We start from the raw sequence: 15589 nt of genomic DNA on the forward strand, positions 1-15589 counted from the left end.
GATCCACGTGAACGCTCATCACTTGTTCACTTTTTATTTGCAACTAACTGGCTTCTACGCCTGCATTTATACTGGGCGCGCCTGAATGTAGACTATTCCAAAATATTCCAGAATTACGACTTCAAAGAAAAAACGAATATTCTAGATAGCTCAAATACTTGCCCTAGGCAAAGTAAAAGTTCTCGAATGTTCTACATCTTGAAATTGGAATGTTCTCGAACGACCTTTATTCCTGCTGGGAGCGATTTTTTTTGCAAACAGATTTACAGTAGAATCCTCTAAAATTATTATGTCAAAATATCTGCATAATCTTTTGATCTGCAAAATCCTCTGAAGATTTTGTGCAGAGCTGTGCAAGCATTATTAACAGCTACTTCAGAAGCTGTGTTGAAAATACAGCCTGAAAATTTACTCAGAACCTTCCAAGCGTTTCTACAAATTGCTTCAGAAGATTATATGCTGCATCTGTATGTTTAAAAGATTATTGACAGAATCTATTGAAAATTATTTGATGAACCATCAAAAGATAATAAGCAGAATACACCGGCACCGCGTTTTATGTTATGGACTGGAGTACACTGAATTTTTTTAAAATGCAAAAGAAGAATTTTTAAACTAAGTCAAGAACTAAGTACACCTTTCGAAGAGAAAACTTGGCTTGCTAGAACAGGGTTTGCTTCTGGAGGTTTCATTTGAGATCAAGGAAGTTTCTTGGAGTTTCAGAGGAACCTAAAAGGAGCGGATTCGTGGAATTTTAGGGGCATTTAAGGGTGATTAAGGGGCCTTTCAGAAGATTCAGGGTGCTCCAGGACCACATCTGAACCTAATTCAAATTCCCAAAGACTCCCTGAAACGCCAATGATGCCCCATGAAATCTCCTGATATTCACTAAAACGCCCTGAAAATTTCCGAAACCACCAGAAAAGCTTTAAAACGCTTCTGAAATAAGCGTTAATCCCCGTGAATTCCACTGAAGCCTTTTAAAATTCCTCGGGTGCTCTCGAAATCCCCTGAAAACTCCTGAAATACATTTGAAAATCTCCTGGAACTCCCTTCAACATCCTGAGGCTCCCTGAAACGCCTCTGAAGCACTCTTGAAACACCCCTGAAAACCTCCTGAGACTTTTTCAGATCTCCAAAACACCCCTGAAATGCCTTTGAACGCTCTCTCAGTTCTCCTGAGACCCCTTAAAACGCCGCTGACACTCTATAGATCCCTTGAAACACCTCGGAAATGCACCTGAAGCCATCTTCGAAACCCTTGATACGCTCTTGAAAGCCTCTGAAACCTCAAAATGTCAGAAACTCCCCTGAAACCATTGGAAGGAACCCTAAAACACGCTCAATCTCCCTAATAATCACTGAAATCAACTAAAATCCCCTAAAAGTTGTTTGAAGCCCTCTGAAACCCTGTGAATCGCTCTAAAGTACTTCTGAAATCCTCAAACCATTCCTTTCCCCATGAAAAGCCCCAGAAGTTCCCTAAAACAGACCCTAAACTACCTGCAATGCTATGGAAAATACGCTGAATTTCCCTGAAATACCCACAGACCCCCTAAAACGCCGGAATATCCCCGGAAACCATTTAAAGTTCTATCTGAGACCCTCTTTTGTTCCGCTTCAAGATGGGGGATTGAAGTTCGTCTGTTTTCTCTTTAATTTATGTATTCCAGAGACCTCCGTTTGATCTTTAATATGAACGCTCGCGGGCGCTGTTACTACGAGCATAACAAGGAATTTTAGAAGCGTTCCGAAAGAATTCAGGGAGTTTTTTTTTATTCTTCAATAACTTAACCTAATTTACAGCTCTTTTGTCTACTAGGGTACTGCGTGAGCGATTCCAGTTGGCACTTACACTTTGTGCAGCGCCTAAATGTATTCTATTCTTATTCTGCGATATCGAACTGGTTGCCTTTGCGCTGCTGTCACTTTTCTACCCTGTCAATAGTAGAATGATAAGCACTAGGATGTTGATGTGTGGCTCTTGTTCCTTTTCCAGTCCGAATGGGGTCCATTATGAGTTGCCATTAGCCGATATCCAGGTTTCCGGGTCCGTTGGAGCATATGCTCTGAAGAGGGTCAAGTGCCAGCCGCTTTTGGGGGAAGAGCAATTGACGAAAAGTTTCAAGTACCGGGGCTGGGATCGAACCCATGACCATCAACTTATGAAGTGAACGTGCAGCCACTACGGCACGGACCCTGGCCGATTCAGGGAGTTGCACGACCGCACCTGAAAACCCATGAAACGCCCATGAAACGATCATGAATCGCCCATGAAACCCCCTGAAATATACTGAGATTCACCGGAATGTCCTGAAATCTCCTGAAACTCCCAAAAATACACCAAATCCACCCTATAAACACTCCTGAAACTAACGGAAACCTCATGAATCCTATTGAAGCCGCTTAAAATTTAATGAGTGCTCTCGAAATCCCCTGAAACCCCGTGAGATCTCCTGAGACACTTATGAAAACCCCCTTGAACCTTGAACTGCATGAAACAACCTGGGACGCCTCCGAAACACTCCTGAAACCTTCTTCAGATCCCATGAGACCCCTTGAAATACCGCAGACACTCCAGAAATTCCTTGAAACGCTCACGAAAAAAATCTGAAAACCTCCTGAAACCCTAGCCTTTAAAACCCTGTCCTTAAAATCCTAATCCTAAAAACAGCCCTAAAATTCGCTGGAACTACCAAATACCCACTGAAACCAACTCAAAACCCACTAAAAGGTTTATGAAGCCCTCTGAAATTTCGTGAATCACGTGGAACCCCCAAACCAGTCCCTCCCCAAAGAAAAACCACTGAAATTCCCTGAAACTCCCTGCGATTTCCTAGAACGCTCCTGAAACACGCTGAATCCCCTTGATACACCCGCAGACTTCCTTGAAACGCCTGTTAACCCCCGAACCCCATTTAAAGCACTCTGAACTGAACCAATCTGATATCTCCGGAAACAATCGAAAGTTCTTCGCCTTTAGACATCCTAGTTCATCCATTTGCATCTTCCTTCTTAAGATATTTCTGTGACCTCCTTTAGCTCTTACCTAAGCGCTTTCGGGCGCCATCACTATAGTAGCCGTCATCATTACACTTTGTAAGTACAAAGGTACCTGCATAAGGTTCAATAAGTCGGGACTGCCTAAATAAACTTTGTGTCTAAATAAAATCATCTCCAAATGGTTTCAGTTTACTACCAAAATGGATTTTAAGGTTACAAACAACTTAAAAAGAGGGGCTAATGGCCACAGCCTACAGGATATTTAGAAGGCGAAGGATCATTCGACGTTTCAAGGGAGTTTCATGGATAAGGAATTTAGATGCATTTCAAGGTATTTCAGGAGGTTTCAGAGGGTTTGAATTGGCTTCGCTGGCTTTTAGATATTCCAGGGTCCCAGGGTGGATTGATAAGGCATTTCAAGGCATTTCAGTCAGTTCCACGGAGCAAAGGGGGGGGAGGTGTATGTAGGGTTCAAGGCGTTTCAGGACCTTTCAGAAGGTTTCTAGTGGCTTCAGGGGGCTGAATTGGCTATCAGGTCAACTGCATCTGAAGTACCTCAAAAACGTTTCAAGGCATTTCAGAGCGCTTCCGAAGGTTCAAGAGAATTTATAGGCGGCAGCATTAGCTCCCATGTTAGTACAAAGGGTTAAGTTATGGGTTAAATACGTTTTAAGGTTTGATAGGAATTTTTCGGCTCTGGCAGTCTGAGTGGGTAGCAAAAGGCTGTTTTGCTCCTACATCTGACGTTTCGGTTATATTTATTTAACCTTCTTCAGGGAATAGGAGTTAGCTTTTTTGTTAAGTGGTGTGAAGCTCTACATTTGTTTGTCCTGTAAATATAAGAGTGGGTCATCGTTTATATAGAAAAATGAAAAATTCAATGGTATCCCATCAGATCAAAGCTTTTTTGATCCCATTTCAGGACCCAAATAAGTGTGCAAAATTTGGGCACGATCGGTTACGTCTACGTTTTGCGCATCGCGTTTGAAGTTTGTATGGGGTTTTACATGGGAAAACACACTTTTTTGCATTTCTCTCATAACAAGCTCGAATTTTTCTAAAACCATGTAACCGATAAAGTGAAAACATAGCCTAGGATGTCCTGAAAATCTTTGTCGAAGACCGCGAAGTGATCTGATGCTTATGAAAAAAGTTATAGCGTTGGCATTGCTGGGCGAAACAGCATGATTTTGTTGCTATTGTTATTCCTTTACATGTTAAAACATAAACACATGCGTGCGGTTCGTTGATTACAACTATTTTCACAAGCATCGGATCACTTCGCGGTTTTCAACAAAGTTTTTCAGACCAACCTAGGCTATCATTTTACAGTATTGGTTAAAAAGTTTCAGACAAACTTTTTCAACTTATGGCTAAAATGCAAAAAAGTATTTTTCCCATACAAAATCCCATACAAATTTCAATTGCAATGCGCAAAGTGTAGACCCAACCGATCGTGCTCAAATTTTGCACAGATACTCAGGACCCGAAACGGAACCAAAAAAGCTTTGATCTGAGAAAACGGTTCCGATGACCCACACTAGTAAATATAATGGCGGCCACTTTTGCTATGGTGCATAGGTGTCAAACAGCTTGAGCGGCACTGTAGTTTGCTGGTGCTTTTATAGCAGCACTTTTTTGAAAGCTCGTTTTAGTTGCTTTTGAAGCTAATCGCGCTACCTGTGTTTTATCGACACCCTCGATCTTGGATCTTGGATCGTGGGTGTCGATAAAACACAGGTAGCGCGATTAGCTTCAAAAGCAACTAAAACGAGCTTTCAAAAAAGTGCTGCTATAAAAGCACCAGCAAACTACAGTGCCGCTCAAGATGTTTGACACCTATGCACCATAGCAAAAGTGGCCGCCATGATATTTACAGGACAAACAAATGTAGAGTTTCACACCACTTAACAAAAAAGCTAACTCCTATTCCCCGAAGAAGGTATTAATAAATATAACCGAAACGTCGCATGTAGGAGCAAAACAGCCTTTTGCTACCCACTCAGACTGCCAGAGCCGAGAAGTTCCTATCAACTGTAGAAACCACAGTCGTAAAATCACACGTTTACGTTTTAAGGCGTTTCAAAACGTATCAAGGTGTTTCAGACTTCAGATGGGTTTAGGCAGACTATAAGGCTCTCAGGTCAGTACTATGAAGAGTTGAGGAGAGATTTCAGAACCATTTCAATGCGTTTCCGAATGTTTCAAAGAGGGTTAGAGTGCTCACTCTTAGGTTCGTTCCATGAGGTTTCAGAAGCGTTTCAAGACGTTTCAATGCATTTTAAGGCGAATTGCAGAGGGACTTCAATGGGCTGCACAGGCTCTCTGGTTAGTACCGTGGGGACGATTCCAGAAACTTTTCAAGACATTCCAAGCCGTTTCAGGGCGTTTCATGGCATTTAAGGGCGTTTTAAGGCGTTTCAGGGCGTTTCGAAGAGTCTTAAGGAGCTACACAGGCACTCAAGTCAGCTCCACGGATGTTTTAAAGGGTATATCGCAATCGTTTTAAGGCGTTTCAAAGCGTTTCAGGGTGTTTCAGAGGGCTTCAGAGAGTTTTTACAGGGATTGCAAGGTTATTTCCATGAAGGTTTAGGGGGATTTCCGAGGCGTTTCAAAGCCCTTCTGCATATTTCAGAGGGGATTTGGATGACTGCAATGGCTCTTCGGTCAGTTTCATGGGGTTTTAGGATAGGATTCAGAAGCGTTTCAAGATGTTTCAATGGGTTCCAAGGCATTTCAGATATGATTCATTAGGGGGGGGGATCCAGAGGCGTTCCACGGCGTCCAAGGCATTTAAAGACGTTTCAGATAGTTTTAGAGGGGTTTCCAGGCATAACGCTTTGAGATCCGATGATCTCGATGATGACAATTCTCGGATATATTTTTTTTTTTTTATTTAGGGATTTTCTGCCGTAGGCAGGTTCATCCCGAATATTCTCGGATATTCTCAAACAGATATTGAACTCATTAATCGACAGCACATAGTTTCATGAGGCTGTGCATTGTGCAAGCATGAATGTATGCATGTACATATATGTAGATCCAATGACTTTTACTCAAGAGAGATTTTGGGAAACGTTAACTAGTCCTAAAATTCTATATTGAATCCTCCTAAGATTTTTGTTTTGTTTGGAGGCAAAAAATAGATTCTTTTTCCTCAAAATCCTCTCAAGCTTCGAGAAGTGGATATGTTTCCATGCAAGCATTGATAGGAACCACCTAAAATTATGATCATTATAATAATCATTTCATATATGATACAGCACTTCAAGTAATAAAACAGAGAAAAACAATATGAGTGGCACATACCACTCAGATTTTTCCATATAATTAATCATTCACTAGCTTCACCTAGTTCGGTCCAGTGCCCATATAACTGAGTCAAAGTCATTACACTAGCAGCGTACTACCGTAGCCATAAACATAAACCTGGTAGCGATTTGCTTGATGCATGCACACAGCTTTTATGGCCGATCCGTTTGCTAGGGAAGGAAAAAAAATGGAAATTACCACAATCAAACATAACCTATATTATTACCCTCCCCCCTCTCTTGCGCACTCGGTATTCGCCTATCCTAGGTTCTGTTTGTTGCCTATTCCACCACCACCTCTCCACCATCGCCATCAACATCATCACCATTAGTTATTCAAAATATTTTCAATACCATTCAGAAGTACTCTAACTCTTCTACTTCGCAGTCCGCATATGCTATGTGCTTTGGCGTGGTCGAACGACCACTTCGATCAGCCAGCGCAGGGGTTTGTGCCGCCACTGACTGCCAAGCCGACCCGAGAACGGGTTGAGTTCGAAGCAAGGATGTAGGGTGCGGTACCATCCTAGGGTGGGACTTAAATTCCTAAACAACAGTTTTCAGTTCAATCATGCTTAAAAAGAACCACCATAAAATCGCTTGGAGTCAATTTGACTAAAAATTTAACACTTGAGCAGTTTCAAAATCATTCAGATTTTTTTTTTTGTTTTGAAAAGAAAGGAAACTACTAAAACAACAATAAAACTTTGGAGGAGCGGACCTGGGGTGATGGTTAAAACACTTGACTATCACGCCGAGGACCTGGGATCGAATCCCACTCCCGACAAACTCGCAAAATGTGAGTTCTTCCTTCGGGAGGGAAGTAAAGCGTGGGTCCCGAGATGAACTATTTTTTTTTTTTTTTTTTTTTTATCTGTATTAACGAGATTTTTAGCCCTAGGCTAGTTCATCTCGGGACCCACGCTTTACTTCCCTTCCGAAGGAAGAACTCACATTTTGCGAGTTTGTCGGGAGTGGGATTCGATCCCAGGTCCTCGGCGTGATAGTCAAGTGTTCTAACCATCACACCAGGTCCGCTCCACAAAAAAAAAGATGAACTAGCCTAGGGTTAAAAATCTCGTTAATACAGATAAAAAAAAATAATAATAAAACTTGGATGAAACATTTTGTTGCATGCAATAGAATATGTTGACAATAAGGCCATAATTATGTCCAAAAGAAAAAGTTAGGATTAATCGCCAACCTACAGAACACAGACATCTCTGCAAGATACTTCTTACAACAGGAATTATCAATCCGAATGCAACACATTTTACAGTGACTATTTCAAAACCAAAACTAGTTATGTTGAAGTTTGAATGAGCATGAACAAACTGTAATGCTAGGGGGAATGGCACAAGTGGGCCATCCAAAGCCGGTTCGTATTTAGATCAAGCCTATATGCTTGCTAGAGCACTGCCGCGTGCTCTACACTGAAGAACCAAATCGAGATATAAACGCAACTAGGCACACAAAGTACCACCCATCGCACGGTCGGCCGCACAATAGGGCGGTAATTCCGATATATGCTGATCCATATCGCATCATCGCATGTACTCGAGTCGAGCTGGCCTGAGTGGAAACGCAGAAGGTCGAGTTATTAGGGTAATGAGTGCATTTTTGGGCACCAGGGGAGATTGATACATGTGATGGATGGCTGATGTCATCCAATCAGCATAGAATGAGCTTTTCGAAAGATTATCCCCAGATAGAAAATCAATTTGTCAACTCGGAATTTGTCTACGGTGAACCCTAACTCACGTGGAGCATGCAACTTGTGTGCCAGTGCAGTGGCACAAGTAGAAATGTGGGTACTTATCCTATGAAGCGTAGTCCTCGTCATCCAGTAGGTAGGCATGTAGGTAGGTACATATAATCCCACTATGGTCAGTTCACTTTTGTAAGGCTGTGAGAGCTGTCACTGTAGATCACGGAACGGTTGAATGTTTCATGAGCTTGGGTCAATGTTTTCGTGAAACCGGGTAGAGTTTAATGTAATTGAATTTGAATTGACGTGACCGAATGCTGAGCTGAGACAGGATACAAGAACCGCTACTAGATGTATCTGCTCAGAACAGTTGCATTGTTGGATGTTCTGCAGCAGTCAGTGGTGTGTTGTGGAATAATATTGGTGTTGTAACACTTTCAACCCAACTGTCAATTTTACACTCGTAGAACCCAGAATTTTGTACAATGAAATAGCGTCTATAAGAGTAAAACTTTACATCGTCATATGCGCTAATTCCCGTCACATCAAACGGAAAATAGCCAATCATTTCATATATTCCAACTAACCTTTGCCATTTCCTCATCAGCACGAATTTGCTACTCGCCAGGGTTCAGGTTTAGGCCCCTCCTTTACAATTTTTATGTCAGAGACACAGATGATTGTCTCATGGAAAATTGCACGTTAAAACAGCTTGTGGATGACTGTATTTTTTCTGTAACGGGATCAAAAGCAGTCGATCTGCAAGGACAACTACAGAATACTTTGGACAATTTGTCTACTTGCACCTTACATTACCGATCAGGCTAAGGCCGGGGTAGCCTCTGCTGTACATAGCAGCCGTCTCCATTCCACTCGGTCTATGGGTGTTTGTCTCCAGCTCCGCACTCTGCGTAGGGTCCGCAGATCGTCCTCCACTTGGTCGACCCACCTAGCTCGCTGCGCTCCACGTCTTCTTGTACCGGTCGGATGTCTCTCGAGAACCATTTTAGTCGGGTTGCTATCCGACATCCTTATGACGTGACCCGCCCACCGTAGCCTCCCGATTTTCGCGGTATGAACGATGGTTGGTTCTCTCAGCAGCTGATGCAGCTCGTGGTTCATTCGCCTTCTCCTAGTCCCGTCTTCCATCTGCACTCCGCCGTAGATGGTACGCAACACCTTCCGTTCGAAAACTCCAAGGGCGCGTTGGTCCTCTGCACGTAGGGTCCATGTTTCGTGCCCATAGAGGACGACCGGTCTAATCAACGTTTTGTAGATGGTTAACTTCGTGTTACAGCGAACTTTATTCGATCGTAGAGTTCTGCGGAGTCCAAAGTAGGCACGATTTCCTGCCACAATGCGCCTCTGAATTTCTCTGCTGGTGTCGTTGTCGTCGGTCACCAGTGAGCCCAAGTACACGAATTCTTCAACCGCCTCGATTTCATCACCGTCGATATGAATTCGGGGTGGCGGGCGCGGTGATTCCTCCCTGGAGCCCTTTGCCATCATGTACTTTGTCTTCGACACATTAATGACTAATCCGATTCGCCTGGCTTCACTCTTTAGTCGGATGTACGTTTCCGCCATCGTCTCAAATTTACGATCAATAATATCAATATCATCGGCGAAACCAAGCAGCTGAACGGACTTCGTGAAAATCGTCCCACTCGTGTTTATCCCCGCTCTTTTTATTACACCCTCCAAAGCAATGTTGAACAGCAAGCACGAAAGACCATCACCTTGCCGTAACCCTCTGCGAGATTCGAAGGGACACGAGAGTGTTCCTGATACTCGAACTACGCACATCACTCGATCCAACGTCGCCTTGATCAACCGTATCAGTTTATTCGGGAATCCGTATTCGTGCATAATCTGCCATAGCTGTGGGTGGGTCATTATACAAAGCTACGATTTCTAAGCTATCATGTCCAGTAAGTCTTTTGCAAGTTACAGTGGTTGTCTTTATCAACTAAGCTTTATAACAGTAAGGAGGCCCAAAATATCCCAAAATACTCAGTATGTCAGATATAGTTGATGTAACGAGAGAAGACCGGAAGTTCTGAACCAAGTTCTAAACTCAAAGATTGTTTGGCTGCACTGGAGCATTCCCATCTTCTTCTTCATTTTGGCTCTACGTCCGCACTGGGACTTGGTCAGCCTCGCTTCAACTTAGTGTTCTTTAAGCATTTCCACAGTTATTAATTGAAGAGCTTTCTTTGCCTGCCATTGCATGAATTTGTATATTGTGAGGCAAGTACAATGATACTCTATGCCCAGGGAGTCGAGAAAATTTTCCCGACCGGAACGGGAATCGAACCCGCCGTCTCCGGATTGGCGATCCATAGCCTTAACCACTAGGCTAACCCATTCCCATAATGTCTCTAAATGACATTTCAGATTTCAAGAGCCTCACGGAACTCAGCAGATTATGCTATCTTATTATGTATGGTGAAAACTCAAAAAATTTCTTCTTGTAGATTTGAAGGACTTCATTATAGAACAGTTTGGACGACCCTCAATGTCCCAAAGGTTTATTATAAGCTAGTAGAATTCAGGTTGCTTCAGTAATTGCGGTTGATTATGCAGCGTTACTCAGTATAGCAGATGTGGATACTGTTACGAGTGTAGACCTGAAGTCAAGAGCTTGGGGATCCCAGCAGATTATGCAATACTATTATTTATGGCGAAAACACATAAAGTTTTTCTTGTAGATTTGAAAGACTTTATTATAGAACAGTTTGGACGAGCCTGAATGTCCCAAAGGTTTATAGTAAGCTAGTAGACTTCAGATTGGTCCAGTAACTACGGATAAATATGCAACGTTATTCAGTATAGCAGATATGGCTGTTGTTACGAGTGTAGAACTGATGTCCTGAACTACAAAGTAGTTTGGCTGACCAGGAATTATTTCTAAATGATATTTGAGATTCCAAGAGTCTCGCGGGTCCCAGCAGATTACGCAATATTATTATTTATGGCAAATACACATGAAGTGTTTTTTGTAGATATGAAGGACTCATTATAGAACAGTTTGGACGACCCTGCTTGTCCCAAAGGTTTACAATAAGCTAGTATACTTTAAATTGGTCCAGTAACAATGGATAAATATGCAACGTTACTTAGAATAGCAGACATGGCTATTGTTATGAATGTAGACCTGAAGTCCTGAACTCCAAGGTAGTTTGGTTGACCTGGAATATCCCTGTAGTGTCTCTAAATGACATTTGAAATTTTAAGAGCTTCGCGGATCCCAGCAGATTATGCAATACTATTTTTTTATCTGTATTAACGAGATTTTTAGCAGCAATACTATTATTTATTGCGAAAACACATAAAGTTTTTCTTTTTCTTGATTTGAAGGACTTCATTATAGAACAGTTTGGACGACCCTGTATGTCTCAAAGGTTTATAATAAGCTAGTAGACTTCAGGTTGCTCCAGTAGCTGCAACGTTAACAGATAACAGATATGGCTACCCGGGTAGAGGTAAAATACTGACGATCAAAACATGATATTGGCTTGATTGATATAAGAGATAAAAGATCTGAAAATAATATCTGAAAAATGTTCCTGGAACATCTGAACAATATCAAAATTTGATATTTCAAGATCATACGAATAGCTCGCTGCTATTGGCTAGATCTTACAAAATCTAAATATGATTTGATGATGATGTTCCAGGAGTAAATTTTTGATTTTATTTTTAGATCTTTTATCTCTTATGTCAATCAACCCCATATCACTTTTTGATCTCCATATCAAAATATGCTATTATTGAGTTCTTTTCCTCTACTCGGGTACTATTACTAGTGTAGACCTGAAGTCCTGAACTCCAAAGTAGTTTGGCTGACCTGGAACAGATGTCATGAACTTCATGGATCCCAGTAGGTTATGCAATGCTATTATTTGTGGCGAAAATACATTAAATTATTCTTGTAGATTTGAAGGACATCACTATAGAACAGTTTGGAACACCTAGAACATCCCAGAACAGAAAACACCTTTTGATATTCTTGACGAAGGCTGAATGAATACATATAAACGTAACCCACATCGAAGTTCAGCTTTTAGAACAACTGGTATGTCAATTATTTAATTTTTCTAAATTTCATGGTGTTCAGTAATTCTAGGTTATCAATTAAATCTCAAATACAAACAATCCAATTTTTCTTTATTAGAGGACTAAATTTACACCAACTTTGCCGAAGACAGTATTGTGTTTTATCGAATGGGTGATTTTTTACAGCCGTTTCTATGTTGAGGTCATATATGACCCCTCCAGCTCCAAAAGGTTAAAACATTATAAGTAAAGATCTATATACAGGAATCTAACGGAGGAACGTCTAAGGAGATTTCCTGAAAGAATTCTTTGGATAAACTATTAGGCATGTCATGACTAAGTTAGAAAAAAAGAACTTCTGAAAAAAAAACATCAAAATCCTGAAGCAAACTGACGAGATTCGTGCAGTTTCCTGTAAATAATAAAAAGATTTACGGAAACAATTTCGGAAAATTTTATACCATAAAATTCTACGAAAATGTCTGAGTAATTTTCGAAAGTCACATATAAACATTATTTGAGAAATACTCGCAACCAATTGGCTCCGCTGGCACTCATCAAACTTTGCTGATTTTTTTCGTTGCTTATACCAAATATTTGTTATGTACACTAGAACCTCTTTTTATGCACATGGCTGGGGGTGCATATATTAAAAAAGGTATAAAAAGTGGAATATTTGTGCATAAATAAAGTTTGGGCTTTAATGAGGGAATCTAGTTCGCGAGAACAGATCTAGCTCCTGGGAATCCGAGGTGGGGCTAAGGGGTTTCCATAAAGTTTCCAGAGAGCCCAAAAAAGGGGGTTATTAGGGCCCTCAAGTTGCGTTTCAGGAAATCGTTTCAGGGGATTTGACGAGCCTTTTAAGGGCGTTCTATCAGGATTTGTTGGCGTTTTAATGGAATTACGGGGAACTAAGGAGCATTTCAGTAGTACTAAGGCAGAACATTTCAGAAACATTTTAAGGACGTTCCTAGAAGTTTTGAGGGCGTTTCAGATCATTTCAGAGACGTTCCAAGGGGGTTTCAGGTATGTTCCAGGGGGGTCATGGAGCCTTTTGAAAGAGTCCAAAGGGGTTCGAAGGAATTTCAAATTGAGAATGATGATTTCAAGAGCGTTTTAATGGGGCTACGGAGATTTCAGGGGCGTTTCGAGGCATTTCAGGTCAGGGTCGTATCAGGGGGTTTCGAGAACACCTTCAAATCAAAGGACATTTCAGGGGCGCTTCAAAAGATATTGCGATGGGGTTTCTGAAAATCCTCTGAAGCTTCCTGAAATGCATCCAAGATCCCCTTGAAATCCCCGAGTATGAGAACATAGGGTTGTTTTTGATCTCACAATCGCACTGAAAAGCTAAAAAATCCTTAAAATACACCAAGAACAGTCGGAATCAATTAGCGTAATTCTGAACCATGAATAAGTTTCAGTGAACATTTGAATTTACCACTGCCCTTATTAAAGGTTTGTTCGATGAATAAAAAGTTGCACACCAAACGAAAACTATCAAGGTTCAGTGTTGCCAATAGTAATAAAATTGTAAAAAAGGAATTTATGATTCTTGCTTGATAATTTGATTTGATACAAAAGTTCTAATGTAGATTTTTACAATAAAATTAAAATGTCTGGCAACACTTTCGTCAACCTTAATGTTTACATAGGTAGAATCTGAGAGAGAGGAGACAACTGGCATCGATTGCGTGCTACTTAATGTCAAGGAGGACCTGTCACAAACTGTCACCGCGAACCGAGCTGAAAATCGCACATTGATGGTGTGGAGTGGCCAGATATCCAAAAGATCTTATCAAAATTTTGCTCCGTTTGTTGTATTCAAAAAAGATAAAATAATAATGATCAGTTTCCCACAACCAGCGCAACGAATCCATTTATTTTCCATGCTCTGTCGCAACGAACTCAATATGCAATTCATTTTTGACCAATAATATTTTTTCAAACCATTGTGCGGCGCTAAAACTTGTAAAAAGAAGTAAGAAGAAGACATGTAAACATCGTGGCTGTCAGTGAGCTGTCTCCTCTCTCTCAGGGTAGAATTTCAATTGAAATAATGATTAAAATACATAAATTTTAAACTTTAGCAATTTATTGTTATCCATTCTAATAAATCCATAATTGATAAACTGGCAACACTGCCGTATTTTTATTTGTACATACTTTTCTGTCCTCCTTGGCCTAAATCAGCCCAAATCACATTTAAATTGCATCGAATAATGTTTTATTAGCGAAACTTGTAAATTGGACTTATTTTATAAATTAGAGAAAAGGGGTTTTCAAGCTTAAAAACGCTGTATCTATGGAACGACCAAAAAGACCTCGGGGAGTTAAGCTTTTTCGATTGAAAAATGTCTGATAAACACGATGGAATCAAAATTTGTAAAATCAAAATATACTCATTTGCCGAAAAATCGATTTTAAATTTTAAAATTGAAAATTAACATGTTTGGCAACACTGTATCAAAAAATAATATTTTTCCTGGATTCCTCCATCAAGTTTCTTCAAAAAAGCCGAAAGTCACAAATGTGTATAAATTATAGTTTCAAAGCTATAAATTAAGAAAAGGAAGGGAAAACTTGGATTTTTCTTGTATTGGCAAAGACGAGGGGAGCTGCCACGGGCCGAGGGGCGATCCGATCGGCACCAAAATTTGGATTTTTTCTTCCTCCATTTAAACAAACATTCTAACAAAATTTGGTCAAAATCCGTGATGGTCGATAACACGTTTCCACTTTTTCTCGGTCTCTTCATATGGAATGACCCATGTTGAGTTTCATTAAATATCATAAATTGACCACACGGATTGGTATACCGAAGACTTTACCCCCTCAAGATGTTTTTTATTCTGAACAGCAGCTGAACTAATCTGTTGTTCAGATGATAACCATAATGTTCTGTGTTAGTTCACAACTGCTGATTAGAAGTCATAGTATGATCATTATTAAACCACGAAGTTTATGTTTTGATTTGAGCACTTAAATTCATCATCTCTAGGATGGCGCAGATAAAAAGGTATGCGGCTGACCATCAACGGGTCTTGAGTTCGAATATTGTTTTAGGTAAATGTATGTGTACTTATTATTTCATAATAGGGTAAGTGTTCCAATTATGGCTATAGTACCAAGTATTCGCCATAGCTGATTTTCACCCTCCAACGATGTAAATCAACAAGAAAAAATATGTGAACAACAGACCACGTTCACAAAAGATGGTTGCACTCATTTAAACTTCACATTTTGCTCAAATTATGTTAGACATAAATCATTTTCCTTAAAATTTCGGCTTCCTTGCACCTTTTTTCTCTTTAGTGTACCAATTATGGCTAATCCCATAAGGAATGCATGCAAATAGTGCGAAAAGGAACCAAAAGTAACAAATGTATCCATAACTGGTACAGGGTTCCTATCATTGGCACACGCTGTAATAAATACTGAATGTAGTTTTGGCTCTGTTTCTATATTTTTCCTGTAAAGTATGGAAACTAAGTATGGAAACTAAGCC

At 40.5% G+C, this 15589-nt stretch overlaps 1 protein-coding gene across 1 annotated transcript in view; it reads right to left on the bottom strand.

Annotated features, from left to right (window-relative positions):
- Positions 1 to 15589, bottom strand: part of LOC134288677 (uncharacterized) — a 99481-nt gene that overhangs the window by 67795 nt on the left and 16097 nt on the right. The window lies entirely within an intron of this gene.

The sequence above is a fragment of the Aedes albopictus genome, chromosome 1 (assembly GCF_035046485.1).
Source record: "Aedes albopictus strain Foshan chromosome 1, AalbF5, whole genome shotgun sequence".
NCBI lineage: Eukaryota > Metazoa > Arthropoda > Insecta > Diptera > Culicidae > Aedes > Aedes albopictus.